This window comes from Megalopta genalis, chromosome 11 (assembly GCF_051020955.1).
Source record: "Megalopta genalis isolate 19385.01 chromosome 11, iyMegGena1_principal, whole genome shotgun sequence".
Taxonomy (NCBI): domain Eukaryota; kingdom Metazoa; phylum Arthropoda; class Insecta; order Hymenoptera; family Halictidae; genus Megalopta; species Megalopta genalis.
Genome location: NC_135023.1, coordinates 16,508,243 through 16,526,471, shown reverse-complemented (window position 1 = coordinate 16,526,471; position 18,229 = coordinate 16,508,243). Strand labels below are relative to the sequence as shown.

Sequence of the window (18,229 nt, the reverse complement as noted above, 5' to 3'; positions counted from 1 at the left end):
GCACATCATTTTTCTTATTTACATCCACAGAATACACTAGTAAAGCAAAAATTATTAACATTCTTGACATTGTACAACTTGAAATATATTTATATGTATATTAGATATAATATTAGATATAATATAATAATATAGATATATGTATATTAGATATAATTATCTAATATACATATAAATATATTTCAAGTTGTACAATGTCAAGAATGATAATAATTGAAAATGATTACCACCTGAGACATTTGAAACTAAGCTGCTGCCTTGAAAACTTGAACCACAGTTACATTTTTGTATTTTTATAATTTTGTGATTTTGGAGGTGGATTTTATGAATTTAAAAGAAACAAGTAGGTGAAATTTCAGAAAATGAAAATATTAAAAGAATTTAAGAATGTGTATGTACTATTTTCAACTCGATGCAGTTATTAAAAAAAGAAAGATATTTCTACTTAACTTATGCTTGTTTAACTGTACTTCTCTGACCTTTGTATTAACTTAGACACAAAAATTTTATTTCACAGTATGCTGTTGTTATTATCACAACAAACATTTGTGTCAATTGTGGACGTTTATAATGTAAATTCTGCTTTCTTCTGTCAAATTAAATCATTCATCGATTGAAAAAAATAAACTGATTTCAATGCTACCCGTCATCGTTGATTGTAATCATATGGTTAGATCAGCTGCGTTGATTATAAGACAACGTCTCTCACAGCCTCAGAATTAATCGAGTACACGAGTACTTGACCATGTGACCATGATCCAACCTTCATTGAATGAAAGCGAAAAATTACGCGAGCTGAGTGAAACGAAGACTTCCTATAGTGATCACTATTTCTTTAACTATTATATAACTATACATATATAACTATCATAATTTAACCTTGACATATCATTTTCTTCGCAATTACTGCGATTAGAAAGTTTTCGATTGCAATAATTCCTTAGAAGAGAAAGAAAATTGATGCTTATTGTGTGCCTAAATTTACTTGAATGCTTAAATATTGATGACAAAAGATTAGAGTTTTATTCCAATTTGAAAGGAGAGAATAACATCTATACTCAATAAGCTATTACTAGAAATTTTCACGATGAGTCGGACTCGTCAAAGTACGGCAATTGTAACTACCCAATTTTGCAATAAATATAAAAAATCCGCGAACTGAGTGAAACGAAGACTTCCTATAGTGATCTCTATTTCTTTAACTATTATATAACTATACATATATAACTATCATAATTTAACCTTGACATATCATTTTCTTCGCAATTACTGCGATTAGAAAGTTTTCGATTGCAATAATTCCTTAGAAGAGAAAGAAAATTGATGCTTATTGTGTGTGTGCCTAAATTTACTTGAATGCTTAAATATTGATGGCAAGAGATTAGAGTTTTATTCCAATTTGAAAGGAGAGAATAACATCTATACTCAATAAGTTATTACTAGAAATTTTCACGATGAGTCGGACTTGTCAAAGTACGGCAATTGTAACTACCCAATTTTGCAATAAATATAAAAAATCCGCGAACTGAGTGAAACGAAGACTTCCTATAGTGATCTCTATTTCTTTAACTATTATATAACTATACATATATAACTATCATAATTTAACCTTGACATATCATTTTCTTCGCAATTACTGCGATTAGAAAGTTTTCGATTGCAATAATTTCTTAGAAGAGAAAGAAAATTGATGCTTATATTGCGTGCCTAAATTTACTTGAATGCTTAAATATTGATGACAAAAGATTAGAGTTTTATTTCAATTTGAAAGGAGAGAATAACATCTATACTCAATAAGTTATTACTAGAAATTTTCACGATGAGTCGGACTCGTCAAAGTACGGCAATTGTAACTACCCAATTTTGCAATAAATATAAAAAATCCGCAGTCTATTTATCATTCATTTTGCATAGCGGTTATACAAAGTTTCCCAGATTTTGAACATTTTGTCGGTGTGTTTCGTGGGTGTTACTTCCTGGACCGTTGCCGAAGTTGGATATTAACAATGCCTCATTGAAATGAATTTGGATTGTTCGATTCAACGACTGATAAATATACTACTCAAAACTTAATAAACATGGTAGAGACTTGCGTTCGTTGATGCGATCGTGACGTTTCCGTGTTCTTTTCACTTTCGCTATTTATCGTAATCTATTTCGATCGCATTATGTTCGTCGACAATTTGGGCCTGTCTCGATTGATTATGCATGAAATTGAACAGTCGAACGTTCTAATTGGTGGTTCAGAGGTTTATCTGAAGTCGTCTTAGTTGGAGGAGTGGGTAACTGTCAGTGAAAGTAGCGTCTTTTTGTCACGTGTGGCCAATCTCGTGATTTATTCTTCAAGTGTCTTCGTTCAGGTCTGTCGCACGTGATGCCCATATGTTTAGGTCGTGGTCGTGATTGCCGGTGGTCGTAAACGGTTTGACCGATAATGCCAACCGAGCATGTGTTGAGGCCGCTGTTGGTCCTTAACAGTGGATACAACTAAAGGAAAAAGTTTATGCAGATGTAATTGGTAATAGGTTACTGCAAAAATGTAAAGTACAGACGGAAAAGCAGCAGACTTGAGAATAGGTTGATGCAATACTGGAAGGTAGCAAATCAGCAATTAAAGTGTTTGCGCGAGTTTTGTTCGCTATCTGATGTTTTTTTAAGATAGCGTAATCTGCATGACTCTTTCGAAATAAAAATACAAGATTCACATCGATGAGAGGCTTAATTGATTGTTCTACGAAACTGGATTGTTGCTCAATTGAAAAAAAATTTTATTCATCTGTCTTAATTATTTTTCTATGTGAGATCATTTCGTATCCGTTTCTTTCAATTGTCCAGAAGCATACTGTTTATTTATTAGGCAATGGAAAGTTGTATACGCTTTGAAATTTACGAACGAATTTGGGATTATAGATTTTTCTCATCTTATAGAAGTTATAATATTTATGTAGTCTTTGCACAATTTTTAATACAATATATGCTGGAATGAAGAAATTTTGTCAATCATTTTCTATAAAAGCATCTCTGTAATCTCAATAATTTTACAACAGAGAAACACAGAGAATTAGATCGGCGGTGGTACATTTAGTATTAATAAACATTTTACTGAATTGAATAATTTCATCTAAAACAATTTATTAGTTATAAGTAGAATACTTATCGATACTTAGCGGAGCTTTATGTAAAATGAATATCTTGTTTGTAAACTGCAACAAACAGGAACAAAATACAAATGTCAATTTTTGTACAATAATTTTAGTGGGTTGTCGATAACACATACGTAATCTTAAATTCTTTTAATCTCTTTATTGTTTAAAACTTCAGTAATCTATTTGTATCGCAAATGCATAAATTCCGCGAAGTAGTTATAAATAATTCATAAGTATTACGAAGTAATAATATTTCCTGAAGTAATACAGAGAAACATAAATACATTTGATAACCTGATCACATTGTAGTGTGACTAAGAATTTTATGCAAATTCCCGTTTTCATAAATTGTTTCATAAAAATCTCAGGAAGGAAAAAATTTCTTCCATCAATTAGAAAAATCCACGTGAGAAGAATGCAGAATAATGATACAATTCATTTTTGTTAGTAATAATAGAAATAGAATAAGAAGTGAAAGTGATTAGAACTCATATTAATTAAGTGTAATATGTAATAAATAAACAATAATAAATAAACCAAATTTTTAGTTAATATGCACGTTTACTTGCATTTTATAAATTTATATGTACCATAAGCGTATAATGTTCCACAGTCAAGAGATAGGTGATTAATAGTACATAATAATAATAGTACATAACGTGTTATATAAGGAGTTCAAATGTTGACATTGTCAATTGAGAGATGCACGATCACACTCGAACTGCTGAATTGGCCGAAATGGACGTGTGGGTAGAGATGGCGTCTTGCTAACTGTATTATATGGGTGTGACTGCAATTTCGAATGAATAACAGGAAACATGTCATCTCCATAAAATCTAATTTACAACATGCAGCTCTAAAATTCATACGCAATGCTGTTTATCAACTAACAATAAGTTAAAAATGATTCTTAACACTCGGACAGTGGAGCCTGGTTCTATTTCGACCCAGAGTTTAAAAATTGTCATTTACATAGGATGACAAGTTCATTTACATAGTTTCTGACAATTAATTCTTTCGGTTTATAGTTAGGAACTAAAATTAGTGAAAAAGTTCGGTTAACAACATTAACAAATAAAATTATAATTGATTTTATATATACTCGGTTATATTGTTGTAAAAAAGGTCCGCCGTTCGAGTGTTAAATATCAAACTTGAAGATATGATTATTTAATAATTTTTTAATGATGTGCTTTTGATATTATATGGCTCGAGAATCAACCGCTTTCACACAATTTAGGCATTAATTAAAGTTACTTGTAACTATAATCTTTTCAACAGAAGATAGCTATAGTTACAATAAGTGTCCACTTTTCTATCACGTTGCCAGTCAGATGTAATAGGATTGAAGTAAACATAGGTGTCAACATAGGTGCTCTAAGGTACCTTCTTCCGAAAATCACACGATATGCTGACTTATATAAAAATCCAAGATAATTGGATAGTCGCAGTTTAATCGGGCATACACGTACCTGTTTCTTTATCTGCGAAAGTTCACCGAATTGTTGACCTCGCGGTCAAATCTCAGTGCTATACTATTTATAGGTTCATACCGATTGTATATAATATTATCCTAATGAATGATGCCGATTTAAAATTCCGAGAAAGATTTCCTTTTTTCAAGTATTCGAATGATGCAACATACAAAACATTATGAAAACATACAGGAAGCTTTTGATAGCATTCGTGTTTTGAATTAGAAAACAATATTTTGTACTTTACGAAATCATCAACTTCAGACTGCAATATCTTGAGAACAATAACTTAAGCTTTTATTAAAACTGTCGAGATATTATACATACACGACTCATGAATCAGTCTACAATCAGTAGAATTATGGCGATTTTTGCTACTATAAGATATCGTTGTCAGATAACATTTTGATAAGCTGCGATATTACGCTCGTGCTATCTATTTTGTATGAATCAATATTGACGAATAATTTTCTTTGGAGATTAAATGGAATGGTTGATGAAAGTAATTATAAAACAGAACCCTATATATGGTATACGTAGCGCATTTGATGATGCGATATGAATTGAAATTAGAGATAAGAATTTTTACTCATACGTAAGGACCGATGATGTCGTTTTGCCGAATCGAAGAAATAGTGATACGGTGAGATCGATTAGATAACTAATATCAATGAAGACATCATCCATAATTTCGCTTAATACTGTTTGCTGCGTACAAACGGCGCTGGAAAGTAAATAAGCTATAATCCGAGAAATTTGGATTCAACGTGCGAGGTTTGCCTAGAACTGGTATAAACTCTGTTATAACTAAAATGAGTTTTCGTCTGGTTCGTTTGCACCACAAATACATAACATTTTATAATGATTGATATGGGATATAAATTTGTTTTCGCTCCAAAAACTTAATATTAAATCGGAATAATGCAAACTGATTAATGCAATGAATTTTTGTCACTATTTTATTAATAAAACGATTACGTCCAGCTAATATACTAATTATGATAGATAATACAAAATATAATATAAATGTGTGTGTGTGTGTGTGTGTGTGTGTGTGTGTGTGTGTGTGTGTGTGTGTGGTATGAAAGGAGAACATAGTATCAGAATAAAACTACAAAAATCTACAGTATATATGTATAATCAGGAGTACGTCACTTATCATGAGTAAACTAACATATTTCCAAATTCAATATTTACTATAGAAAACATTAAAAACTTGAATAGACATCACCGAGTTCAATTATTCTCGTCAATCAATAACTTATTTAATTAAAATGGATCTCTTATCAGACAGAAGAATGAGGAATGAAATTAAATTTTCATTTTCAAAAGTCATCCAACTAAGAAAATAAACATATATAAAAACCTTTTTATTTATCTGGAATGAATTTCGTTTGCAACAGATAAAGATTAATCGACTGAAAACATTAATTAATATAAGTATTGACTATAATAATAAAGGTGATAGACATACAAAGATACACAAAGAATTTTTTAAATTAGTGATTTCATCAGACGAAACCAGTGAATTACTAACATATGAATCAGAAACTATTTACTCATTTATTTCGCAGTGACAGAGGAAAAGTAAATAATGTCATACAGCTTAACATTTCAATTTTAATTCCATTAAAATAAATGCTTTAACTTTACAAATTATTTGGGATGACGTGGCAATCAAAGTGTTAATGAAATGTTATTCATTCCTCGCAAACGTAATCTGACGAAATTTTGATATCTTACTGCAGCTCCTGAAGCAACAAATGACCAGTTCGATGAAAGAAACCGGTAACTGCAATCTGAACGGTATATGCTTCGCACAAGATGCAACACTTCCGATCACTGTTACATCATGATATGCTATTACATTTTCAGTACAACATGTATTAGTTACGTGTATATAATAATTATAATAAACCCCGAGCTTTTTCTCGGACGAACGTCGATATTGGAAATTTAAATTCCTGTCATTCAATAACGACTGGACAGAAATCATTGCATCACGACGTTGTTTGTCGGGTCGGAATGTATTGCATGCCAGAAAAAAAAACTGCATCAAAGACAACAGGCTGCACTTTGAAATACGACCGGGTCGTCGCGTAATAACAAAAAATATATCAGAAAATAGTGCGCTGAACATTCCTGCGATATTAAATTTGATCAATGTAATAATAAACGATTGAAACGGCGTTATTGGAAATTTTATAGATTCAACAAAACACCGACGCCGACAAAAACATTGTATATATTTAAAGGGAACGCAGTAAGTTCTACCGTGAAACATGGAAATTTTATTTGAAATTTTTGTGTGAATATTGAATTCATCTATGTTTATTATGGACTAATTTAAAGTCTGGATTATTCCAATTAATTAGAATATTAGACAGTTTAGAACATTCTAAACGATGCAAAATTTGATGCATTTTGCTGAATGCAAATGGACCTAGATGATATTATAGGTTCTTCTGTTAAAATACCACTTCTGTCTGCGATTTATTTGGACTATTAGGAAACATTAAAAATATTTCAAGTGTAAGGCTATTTTATTCATGGAAAACAATAATTTTTTTTAGATTTCATTTGCTTTATCTCGTTATGAAGATATAAAGCACACACGAGTAGACTAGATGCGACTGACAACAATAGAGATAACTTGGTTACGAAGAAACGAAGAATCGTTCAGATTTTCGAATCGAGCAGAGAAAGCACAAACGTTCATACACGCACATAGACAAGGTGCGGGAATTTCGAGGGGAATTGTAGTAAAAACAAGAATTGCGATGTACATGGTCAGTGAAAGTCACATCGTTCACGTCTACCGACTTAGGCCGTGTAATTCAGGCGCGGTACGCTGAGCATTTACGTAATTTTCGGCATAAGTGGACGCGGAATCTGGAGCAAACTACGTCGAAAAAATAATAAAAATAGTCGTTAATAATTATTGACGTGAAACGGCCATCATGATAGATCTGTGGACCGTGATCCTGGCGCTGATCGTCGTGGCCGCCGTAGCGGTCTACTACCAGCTGAGAACTTCATGGACATTCTTCACTAACCGCGGAATCCCGCGAGCAAATCAGTATCCGTTCTTTAGCAGCTTCTGGATGCTGTTCGTCAAAAAGATAAACTTCAAAGGGTCTCGCGAAATCGTACCAACATTCGAGGCTACCGACGGTTGACCTGGATGAAGCTCGCAACATTGCCAAGGTCTTCGAAGATTCCACGTCCATGCTGGTACCGTTTTCACCCTTTCCAAGGGTAGTTGGAGGTCGTCATACAGACTCCCGAAAAAACGAGATGATTCATCAAAAGGCATTACAAGCTTCTCGCGTTCGCTCCGAAGAGAATTATTCGACTGTCTCACGATCGACCAGAGTAAAGAGTCGCATTACACGTCTCGCGAACTCTTACATTAGCAATTCGGAAATCAAGTCCATCAGTCGAGACAGCCTCTTCTCCATCAGTCGAGGACATATGATTACAATAATTGTACGCACAACCACCGCTCCACCGATCGGATTCAATTGCCCAAGATCGATTTGGCGGGGAATTAATCAGCGTCACTGGAATCAAAACGCATTCGCGATCGGTTCACGACCTTACAACCCCGGATGGGTTCAGAAACCCGCGTGCTAATTTCTGTGCATCGCAACGTCAATTCAGCAATTTATAATTATTATTTTGTACGAACTTGTATGTTTGAAACGCAACTGTATTGTTTTATTTTTGTATTTTTGTTCTTACAGTGATTTCGGCTTTTACTGATACGCTAATACGCGGTTGTTATAATTGCGTTATGCAAATATACTTCTTCGTACCTTCGTGATTAGAATATGAATTATTGCACGGCACAATATATGAGCCGTTTATTTTGAAAGTGGCATAAATCACTTTCACATATTTAAGGGTTTGCGTTTGAACACGTTTAAAAATATGGATGTTAACTTTCGAGAAGATTTACTTGTATTTGTTATCTCAGGATACTGATATTTTTCTCAGTATAAATAATTTCGTATAAACATTAAAAAATCACCACTATTCATTACGGTAAAGTGACTTATGCCACTTTCAAAATAAACGGCTCATATAAAGCTCGTGTCCCCTGTTAATAGTTTGAGCAGGAAAATTTAGTACATAGAAACTGAAGTACTAAGTCGCATAAATTAAGCGTGTCTGTTTCAAATATTTGTGAGTTTATGTGGAGACTGTTTTTTTAAGAAGTATGAAGAACAATTATGCATAATTGAATAATCTCATATTCCATTAATGCAATAGATCTTTTATCAAAACAGTGTTTTCTAGTTAGTAGTACTTACCATCGCTTCAAAGACATTTTTCATATGTCTAAGAGTTAAATTGTAACAATTGTAAAACAATACCATTTTACAAAGTGGCTTATTGAATGAATAGTAATATAATACTAATAATTTTTATAAATTCCAGCTCTGTGTGCGTTAGATCACAATTGTGAATTTTAATTCGATAAAATGTTTATGGCACATGTTCTCATAAGAATTAGTGCGCTCTTTGTTAAACAAAATTAACTTCTCATCTTCAGTAAATGTGAGCTTTTTTGTAAGAAATCATTATAAGTAGACATTATTGTTACTGCTGATCCTTGAATGGTAACGTAATCTGACTCATTTGAATTGTAGTAATTGAGAATATAGCTGAACAAAGGTTGTGTGAAGCACTTTCTGTGTATATAAATGTATTTCACGTTTGAAGAGAGATAACAAATGTGATGAGATGAAAATTGGGATGAATATCGTTTTATTAACAAAACTTTTACGGTGAATTACAAGGTTCGCTAAAATTTAGATAATATTACTTGAATTCTTTTAATAGTGTTTTTGTATTTTTGAAACTAGCATTTTTTCACTTGCCACGAGTGTTCCAAGGTCATCGAATTATACAAAAATGTAAGAACAGTGGCAATATTTCTCAACTGGTTTAAATATATTGAACAGTTACATATAAAATAACATATGAAACATTTTGGTCCTGAAGAGATTAATGAAAATTCATAGAACGAACTTTAACGACGTTTTCAACGTTTTGAGACAAAGAAATATTTCTAAATTGAATAAAATACGGTCCGCGTAAAAAGTATTTGAACATATTTTAATACAATAATTCTCTCATAATTGAGCGGTATAAATTTTCTTGGGATGTTAGATAAATTGTTTTCAAAAATTTCAGATGGTTGTGACGACACAAAAATTTAAAAAACGATGTTATCCCAAACTTCTTCATCTGAACATTCAACGAAAATGAAAAAAAATGTATTTTGTTGATCTTGGTAGATCGGTTGACATATAGTCGAGCTACAGCCACTGAAACATGTAAAAAATTACATTTTTAGTTGATTACTTATATTTTCACGAGACCACAACGACGTCAATCGATTTCTCCCGTACGTATCAGAGTTTTCAGATAATGAGCAGGATGTCATTCGCTTTATCTTATTGTGGATAGGAAAGATATACACACACACACACACGCACACATCGAGGTGCGCGTTTTTTCGGAGTGGGGGGAACGCGGTAAAAGATTCATGAAACGGATGAACGATGTCAGTCGCTTCACAGCGTTAAGAACGGTCAGATCGTTAACACACGAATACTAGAATACCGAGTGTATAAACACAGGCGTGGTAGACGAGGCGGTAACACTCCGGTACAAGAAACCTCGGTTCGCTGGAACAAGTTACGTCGGAAAATCAATAATCATTAATAGTTAGTGATCAAAACTGAAACTATCGTCATGATAGACCTGTGGACCGTGGCCATGGCGCTGGTCGTCGTGGCTACAATAGCCGTGTACTACTATCTGAAAAGATCACTGCAATACTTCAATGAGCGCGGAATTCCGCACACAAACCAGATCCCGTTCTTTAGCAGCGTCTGGATGCTGTTCATCAAAAAGATAACCTTCGCAGAAATGGTCACTGATTTTTACAAATCGCAGCCTGACGCGAAATACGTAGGCGTTTACGACTTCGCCGTGCCGATGATTTTGATCCGCGACTTGGAGCTGATCAAGTCTATTATGATGAAGAATATCGAGCACTTCCAGGACCACAGGTCAATCAAAGCGGATGAAATTGAGCCTATCTTCGGTAAAAATCTCTTCGCTCTGCGCGGGGAACGATGGAAGGAGGTGCGAACGTTGCTAAGTCCCGCGTTCACGTCCAGCAAGATGAAGGCGATGTACAAGCTGATGCGCGAGTGCGCCAACAAATACGGAGAACATTTCGCCGCAATACCGGAAAAGGACAAATCTATCGAGCTGAAGGACGCCTTCACCAGGTACACGAACGACGTGATCGCCACCTGCGCGTTCGGTGTGAACGTTGACTCGATGGCTAATCGGGACAACAAGTTCTATGCCAACGGAAGAACCGCTACCAAGTTTGGCAAATGGCAGACGCTCAAGTTCTTCGTAATACGCAGTTTTCCCTGGGTCTTCAAATGGACCGGCATGAAACTGTTTGATCCAAAGGTCACTCAATTCTTCATGGACCTAATTCAAGACACGATAAAGACCAGGGACGAACAGGGCATCGTGCGACCGGATATGATACAGCTGATGATGGAGACCCGGGGCAAGATGGGCCCAGGCAAAGAACTCTCCATAGTGGACATGACCGCGCAAGCGTTCATCTTCTTCTTCGGTGGATTCGAAAGCAGCTCGACCTTGATGTGCTTCGCTGCCTACGAAGTAGGTGTAAATCCAGATGTCCAGGAGAGGTTGCAGGAGGAGATCGACGATGTATTGGAGAAATGTAATGGCGAGGTGACTTACGAGGCGATCAACGACATGAAGTATCTCGATGCGATTATAAACGAGGCTCTCAGGATGTACCCGGTCATAGTTGCTACCGATCGAACCTGCACGAAACCGTTCGAACTGCCACCTGCGAAGCCCGGTCTGAAGCCGTATGTGGTGCAGAAGGATGAGTATATTTGGATTCCGATCTATGGAGTTCAGTACGATCCTCAATACTTCGAGGAACCGACCAAGTTCAAACCGGAAAGGTTCATCGACGACCCGAAGAAGATCTTGAACTCCGGGATGTTCTTAAGCTTCGGTTTGGGCCCGAGGATGTGCATCGGCAACAGGTTCGCGCTTCTGGAGACCAAGGTTTTGCTCTTCAACTTGTTTTCTCGCTGCAACTTGAAACCAAACGCCAGAACCACAATTCCCATGGAGCTCAGCAGGGACACCTTCCAGATGACGGCCAAAGGTGGATTTTGGTTCGATATCGAGCCGAGGAAATTGACCGCTCGTGTTCTCGTTAACTCTGTCAGCAATGGCAGTGCTATCCACTAGATCACTGTTATCGTTCTCGGAATTCTCGCGTTTACAGATTATAATTATAGATTTGTAATAATCGGGTTAATGTTCGTGTGTCGTTTTGTCTGGGTTCTGGAAGGACAGTCTGTTGTGATTGTCTGTTGGTCAATGCTTCTACCTCATTTGTATATTCATGTTGGATTGAAAAGAGTATGCAAATTCTTTGCAATTAATTATTTTCCTTTATCCAAACTTGTATGCTTTAAAAGCAACTGTATTATTCTATTTTACTATCGTTGTACTTTGTGATATGTACATCGTTTATGGAAATATATGTATTCGAAAGATTAATTGGCATTGACTTTTGTCAGTGACAAAGGCGGTGGTTTATTTTCAGGATGCGCATTCGGGTATAAGTCGATGTAAAATATGTAAATTAGGGAAGAAGCTGTAGCTTGAAGTATAACAGAAAATTGATAGATGAAAAAATATATTTCAGAGAACAGCTACTTCAAGGTTTCGGAAATAGATTTCTATGTGTCTTTTGATTCTTGAAATTAATACTGCAAATGTTTGTTTTACGATATGTTGTTATCATTTTTTATTCATTCCTCATTTTCAAAGCATCGAGTATAAATTGCCTCTGCTTTATATTACTGATTAATTTGTTCGTTATTTTTTGCGTCTATTAATATCGGCAGGCTGCACACAATTTATAAGATACAGTCGTCAACATCGTTTTTTCTGCAACGGAAACATTTCTTACAAAGGAAATGAAAACTGCAACCGGTAGGTAAAAGTTTATTATTTAAGTAATTATTGTCATACACAGTAATATTTACTACGTACAATGCTCAGAATAGTATTTATTGAGCCATTTTGAGTATAGTATTTATTAGGAAACTTCAAAAATATAAGAATAATAGTGGATGTAAAAATCACTTGAGAGTTAACAGTGATATATTTATCTTAATGCAGTTTTGTGGCTGCTAACTGATGATCTCAAAAACAAAAACAATGAAGTGGGCAATTTATGTTAATTCAATGCGAATATACCGGTAGTCACAGTATACTGATAAATACTGTTTTGGAGCGCATTAAGAACGGGGCTCGTCTTGTGCACGCATCGTTCACGTGAAATGGTCGCGATTCGATAAAACAGTTTCTATTGTGAAAACCAGATAACATCGAGAATCAGCAATTAGCTGTGTACAGATAAATTGATACAATAACCATGATGAACATGTGGTCGCTGACCTTGGCGCCATGTGATGTAGGCTTCGCGGCACTCTATACTATCTGAGAGGAGTGGTCAGATATTTTCGTGATCGCTGTATGACGCAGTCAAGCAACTATGCGACTGTAGAGTTTGTGAAACTGATTTTTCGAAGGATCACAGTTGCAGACCTGATATTTACAATGTTTAGGCCACATTCAGATTCGAAGGCAGTTTCAATATTCTCACACCAACAATCACGATTCGCAATGTGGAGCTGATCAAGTCTATCACGGTGAAAAATTTCGAGCACTTCCAGAAACATGCTTTTCTGCTCAATTAATAATTCAGACTAATACTCTTCTGCTTGCCGACTAGAGATATCTCATTGTTTGTAACTTATAAAAGCGTTGCGTAATTTCATTTAAATTTTGAAGCGCATATAATATAATATAATATAATATAATATAATATAATATAATATAATATAATATAATATAATATAATATAATATAATATAATATAATATAATATAATATAATATAATATAATATAATATAATATAATATAATATAATATAATATAATATAATATAATATAATATAATATAATATAATATAATATAATATAACATAATATAATATAATTGAAGCGCATACATATCTAACACAACAGAAAAAAGAGTTATCGGTATTTACTATATCTGTGGAATCTTTACTAAAAATCTTTTTCTTACACATTATACACTTAACCAATCACTCTAAATTCTTTTATCACACTAGCACAATAGCACCCGATACTAACAGAGATTATTACGGCAGAGTAGAAGCGAAAGATAGCGAGCACTATCGCATCATTCAGTAAGACTGTTGAACGACTGCGTAAATTTTCAAGAGAACGCACTGACACAACCGTGAAGCTGACGCATGACGTCAGTCGCTCTAGAGATTCAGCGCCAGTTAGATCGTTAACAAATACCGACTGCGAGTGCATAAACGCAGTCACAATGCGGAGCGCGTCTACGTTGTAAGCGTGAACACTCCCATACAAGTGACCTCGGTTCGCTGGAACAAGCTACGTCGGAAAATCGATAGTCATTAATAATTAGCGATCAGAAGTGCAACGGTCGTCATGATAGACCTGTGGACCATGATCATGACGCTGGTCGTCGGCGCAATTATAACGATGTACTATTATCTGAGAGGACCATGGACATTCTTCACTGAACGTGGTATCCCGCACGCAAACCAATACCCATTCTTCAGCAATTTCTGGACGCTGTTCGTCAAAAAGAAAAACATGACAGAAATGATCAGCGAAGTATACCCAGCAGTGCCTGGCGCTAAGTACGTGGGTATCTACGACTTCGCTACGCCAATGATCATGATCCGCGACTTGGAACTGATCAAGTCTATTATGATAAAGAACATCGAGCACTTCCAGGACCACAGGTCATTCCAAATGGAGGAAGTTGAGCCAATTTTTGGCAAGAACCTATTCTCCCTGCGCGGAGAACGATGGAAGGAGATGCGAAGCTTGTTGAGCCCTGCGTTCACATCCAGCAAGATGAAGGCGATGTACAAGTTGATGCGCGAGTGCGCGGTCACATACGGAGAACATTTCGCCACGTTACCAGAAAAGGGCAAATCTATCGAGCTGAAGGACGCCTTCACCAGGTACACGAACGATGTGATCGCCACCTGCGCGTTCGGTGTGAACGTTGACTCGATGGCTGATCGGAACAACAAGTTCTATGTCAACGGAAGAACCGCTACCAAGTTTGGCAAATGGCAGACGGCAAAGTTCTTCTTAGTACGCAGTTTTCCTTGGCTCTTCAGATTCACCGGCTTGAAAGTGTTTGATCCAAAGGTCACTCAATTCTTCACGGACCTAATTCAAGACACAATAAACACCAGGGACGAACAGGGCATCGTGCGACCGGACATGATACAGCTGATGATGGAGACTCGGGGCAAGATGGGCCCAGGCAAAGAACTCTCCATAGTGGACATGACTGCGCAAGCATTCGTTTTCTTCCTTGGTGGATTCGAGAGCACTTCGGTCTTGATGTGCTTCGCTGCCTACGAGGTAGGTGTCAACCCGGAGATACAGAAGAGGTTGCAGGAGGAGATCGATGATGTATTGGAGAAAAGTAATGGCGAGGTGACTTACGAGGCGGTCAACGACATGAAGTATCTCGATGCAATTATAAACGAGGCTCTCAGGATGTACCCGGCCGCAGTCTTCACTGATCGAGCCTGCACAAAACCGTTCGAGCTGCCACCTGCGAAGCCCGGTCTGAAGCCGTATGTGGTGCAGAAGGATGAGTATATTTGGATTCCGATCTATGGTGTTCAGAACGATCCTCAATACTTCGAGGAACCGACCAAGTTCAAACCGGAAAGGTTCATCGACGACCCGAAGAAGATCTTGAACTCCGGGATGTTCTTAAGCTTCGGTTTGGGCCCGAGGATGTGCATCGGCAACAGGTTCGCGCTTCTGGAGACCAAGGTTTTACTCTTCAACTTGTTTGCTCGCTGCAACTTGAAACCAAACGCCAGAACCACAATTCCCATGGAGCTCAGCAGGGACACCTTCCAGATGACGGCCAAAGGTGGATTTTGGTTCGATATCGAGCCGAGGAAATTGACCGCTCGTGTTCTCGTTAACTCTGTCAGCAATGGCAGTGCTATCCACTAGATCACTGTTATCGTTCTCGGAATTCTCGCGTTTACAGATTATAATTATAGATTTGTAATAATCGGGTTATTGTTCGTGTGTCGTTTTGTATGGGTTCTGGAAGGACAGTCTGTTGTGATTGTCTGTTGGTCAATGCTTCTACCTCATTTGTATATTCATGTTGGATTGAAAAGAGTATGCAAATTTCTTGTAATTAATAACTTTTTCATATGCAAACTTCTATGCTTTAAAAGCAACTGTATTGTTCTATTTTTCTATTGTTGTACTTTGTGATGTATACCTCGTTTATGGAAATACATATATGTATTCGAAAGATTAGGATACATCGATTTTTGTAGATGACGAATGCGAAGCTGTATTTTCAGGATGGGCATTTGGATTTAAATAAGTTGAAAATTTCTAAGTAAGAACATATTGGGTGTAGTTTCAAAAACTAGAACAGGGTAAGTATTATATCCGGACTGTGGAATTTCGCGAGTACATGGCAGAAAATGGAAAGATAAAAAAACATTTCAGAAAAGCTCCTTTAAGATTTCAGAAATATATTTGTATTTTCCTTTTGTTTCTTGTAGTTAATGCAGCGAATGTTTATTTCTCAATAGGTAATTAATATTTTTCATTCATTTGTCGTCGTCCAGAATTTTCCTGCACTTCACATTACTCATTAATTGCGCGTCATTTCTTGCGTCCATTAATAGTTGCGGCCTGTGTATAATTGGCAGTATACAGACGTCTTCACCGTTTACACTGCTACGGAAACGCTTCTCGGAAAAGAAACAAGAACTGCATCCGGTACGTATAAGTTTAAAGTTTTAATGTAATTTTAAACATTAATATTTTTTCAACGCTTGTGCACTGATCAAGAGATTATTATCATATAGCTTATTGTCTGCATTAATATTTACTACATAATGTTGTAAATAAAAGTGTTAATTATGTCATATGTAATATACTTTCTATTAGAAAACTACAAAAAAATATATCACAAACAAGGATTTAAAAATCATTTGAGTGCTAATTGGAATGTATTTACATGAATGAAATTTGGAGAATATTGACTGACGATCTTAAAAATAATATCCAAATTGCAAATATGTATAGAAATATTATTTCGTACGCACATTCCGTTTTTTCTTGAAATGTTAATAAACTATCAATATAATTGTTTTACAGAAATGCACTTCTTCATACCTTCATGATTAGATTATCAAATATTATACAGTACAATCTAGCTTGTTAATAAAAATTTGTGATATTAAGGTTAAACAAAATACGATGTTCCGTATTAACAGTTTGAGTACGTAAACTTAATACATAGAAAATGAAATACCAAGTCATATATAAACTAATCATATATATTTCATGTAGTTGTGGTTTTATATGTAGGGACTGTTTTATAACAAGTATGCAGAACAATCTTCTATAGTTGAGTGACCATATATAAAAGAATTCCATTAATGCATTTGATCTTTTACTCAAATATCGCCTTGTAGTAATCAATACTTCCTACCATTGGAAACACAATACATTTTTCAAACTATTTATACGTCTGAAAGTGAAATTGTAACACTTGTAAGACAATATTATTTTACAAGGTGATCTTATAGGATAAATTATAATACAACACCAGTAATTTCTGTAAATTATAGCTTCATGTACCTTAAATCACAGTTGTGAATTTTATTTCTGTAAAATATTTATCATACATGTTTTCACAAAGATTAATTCGCTCCTTGTTAAACAAAATTATTTTATTTTGGTGTAAATGTGTTGTTTTTAATGAATCATAAAGAGGCAGCTGATTTTCGTGAAGCCGAAAAAAGATTTCATCCTTCTGTTAATAACAGAATATATTTACAAACATTTTTCCTGTTTCCACATTGATCTACCTATTTTTGTCCCGAATACGTAAAATTCATAATCTAACTATAAGTAACATATTGCGAAACAAATTTTCTACAATAATAGTCACCAATGTAATATAAATTTTAGTGAAGAAGTAACATTTGTTTCTCTGCGAAAACAATCTATATAAATTGTTATCATAAACTACTGCGACGAAAATAATCTGTCGCCAAGAAAAATCGATATAAAAGTGTCATATTTCTATCCTTCACATTCTACTCGTTTCTCGTAATTTTGTAGATAGCATAGGACATTGAGCGTCTCATCTTACTGTAAGGAAATCAACATATTCGAGCATGAGCGCGGCAGTCGAGTTTAATGGCAACGGAGGCAAGGATAACAGAACGAGAAAGACCGAAAGCAACCGAATGTGAGCTTACGTTATACGTACAAGGTGCGTAGAATTTCGCGGGTAAACAAGATAAAAGACTCGTGAAATGACTAAATGATGTCAGATCTGCCACGGATCGGTGTGGCTCGATTAAGAC

At 35.4% G+C, this 18,229-nt stretch overlaps 2 pseudogenes; both read left to right on the top strand.

Moving 5' to 3' along the window:
- The first annotated feature begins 10,198 nt into the window (after positions 1 to 10,198).
- Positions 10,199 to 12,271, top strand: LOC143260272 (cytochrome P450 9e2 pseudogene; annotated as a pseudogene).
- Positions 12,272 to 14,060: 1,789 nt separating this feature from the next.
- On the top strand, positions 14,061 to 16,149 carry LOC117219110 (cytochrome P450 9e2 pseudogene; annotated as a pseudogene).
- Positions 16,150 to 18,229: the final 2,080 nt, after the last annotated feature.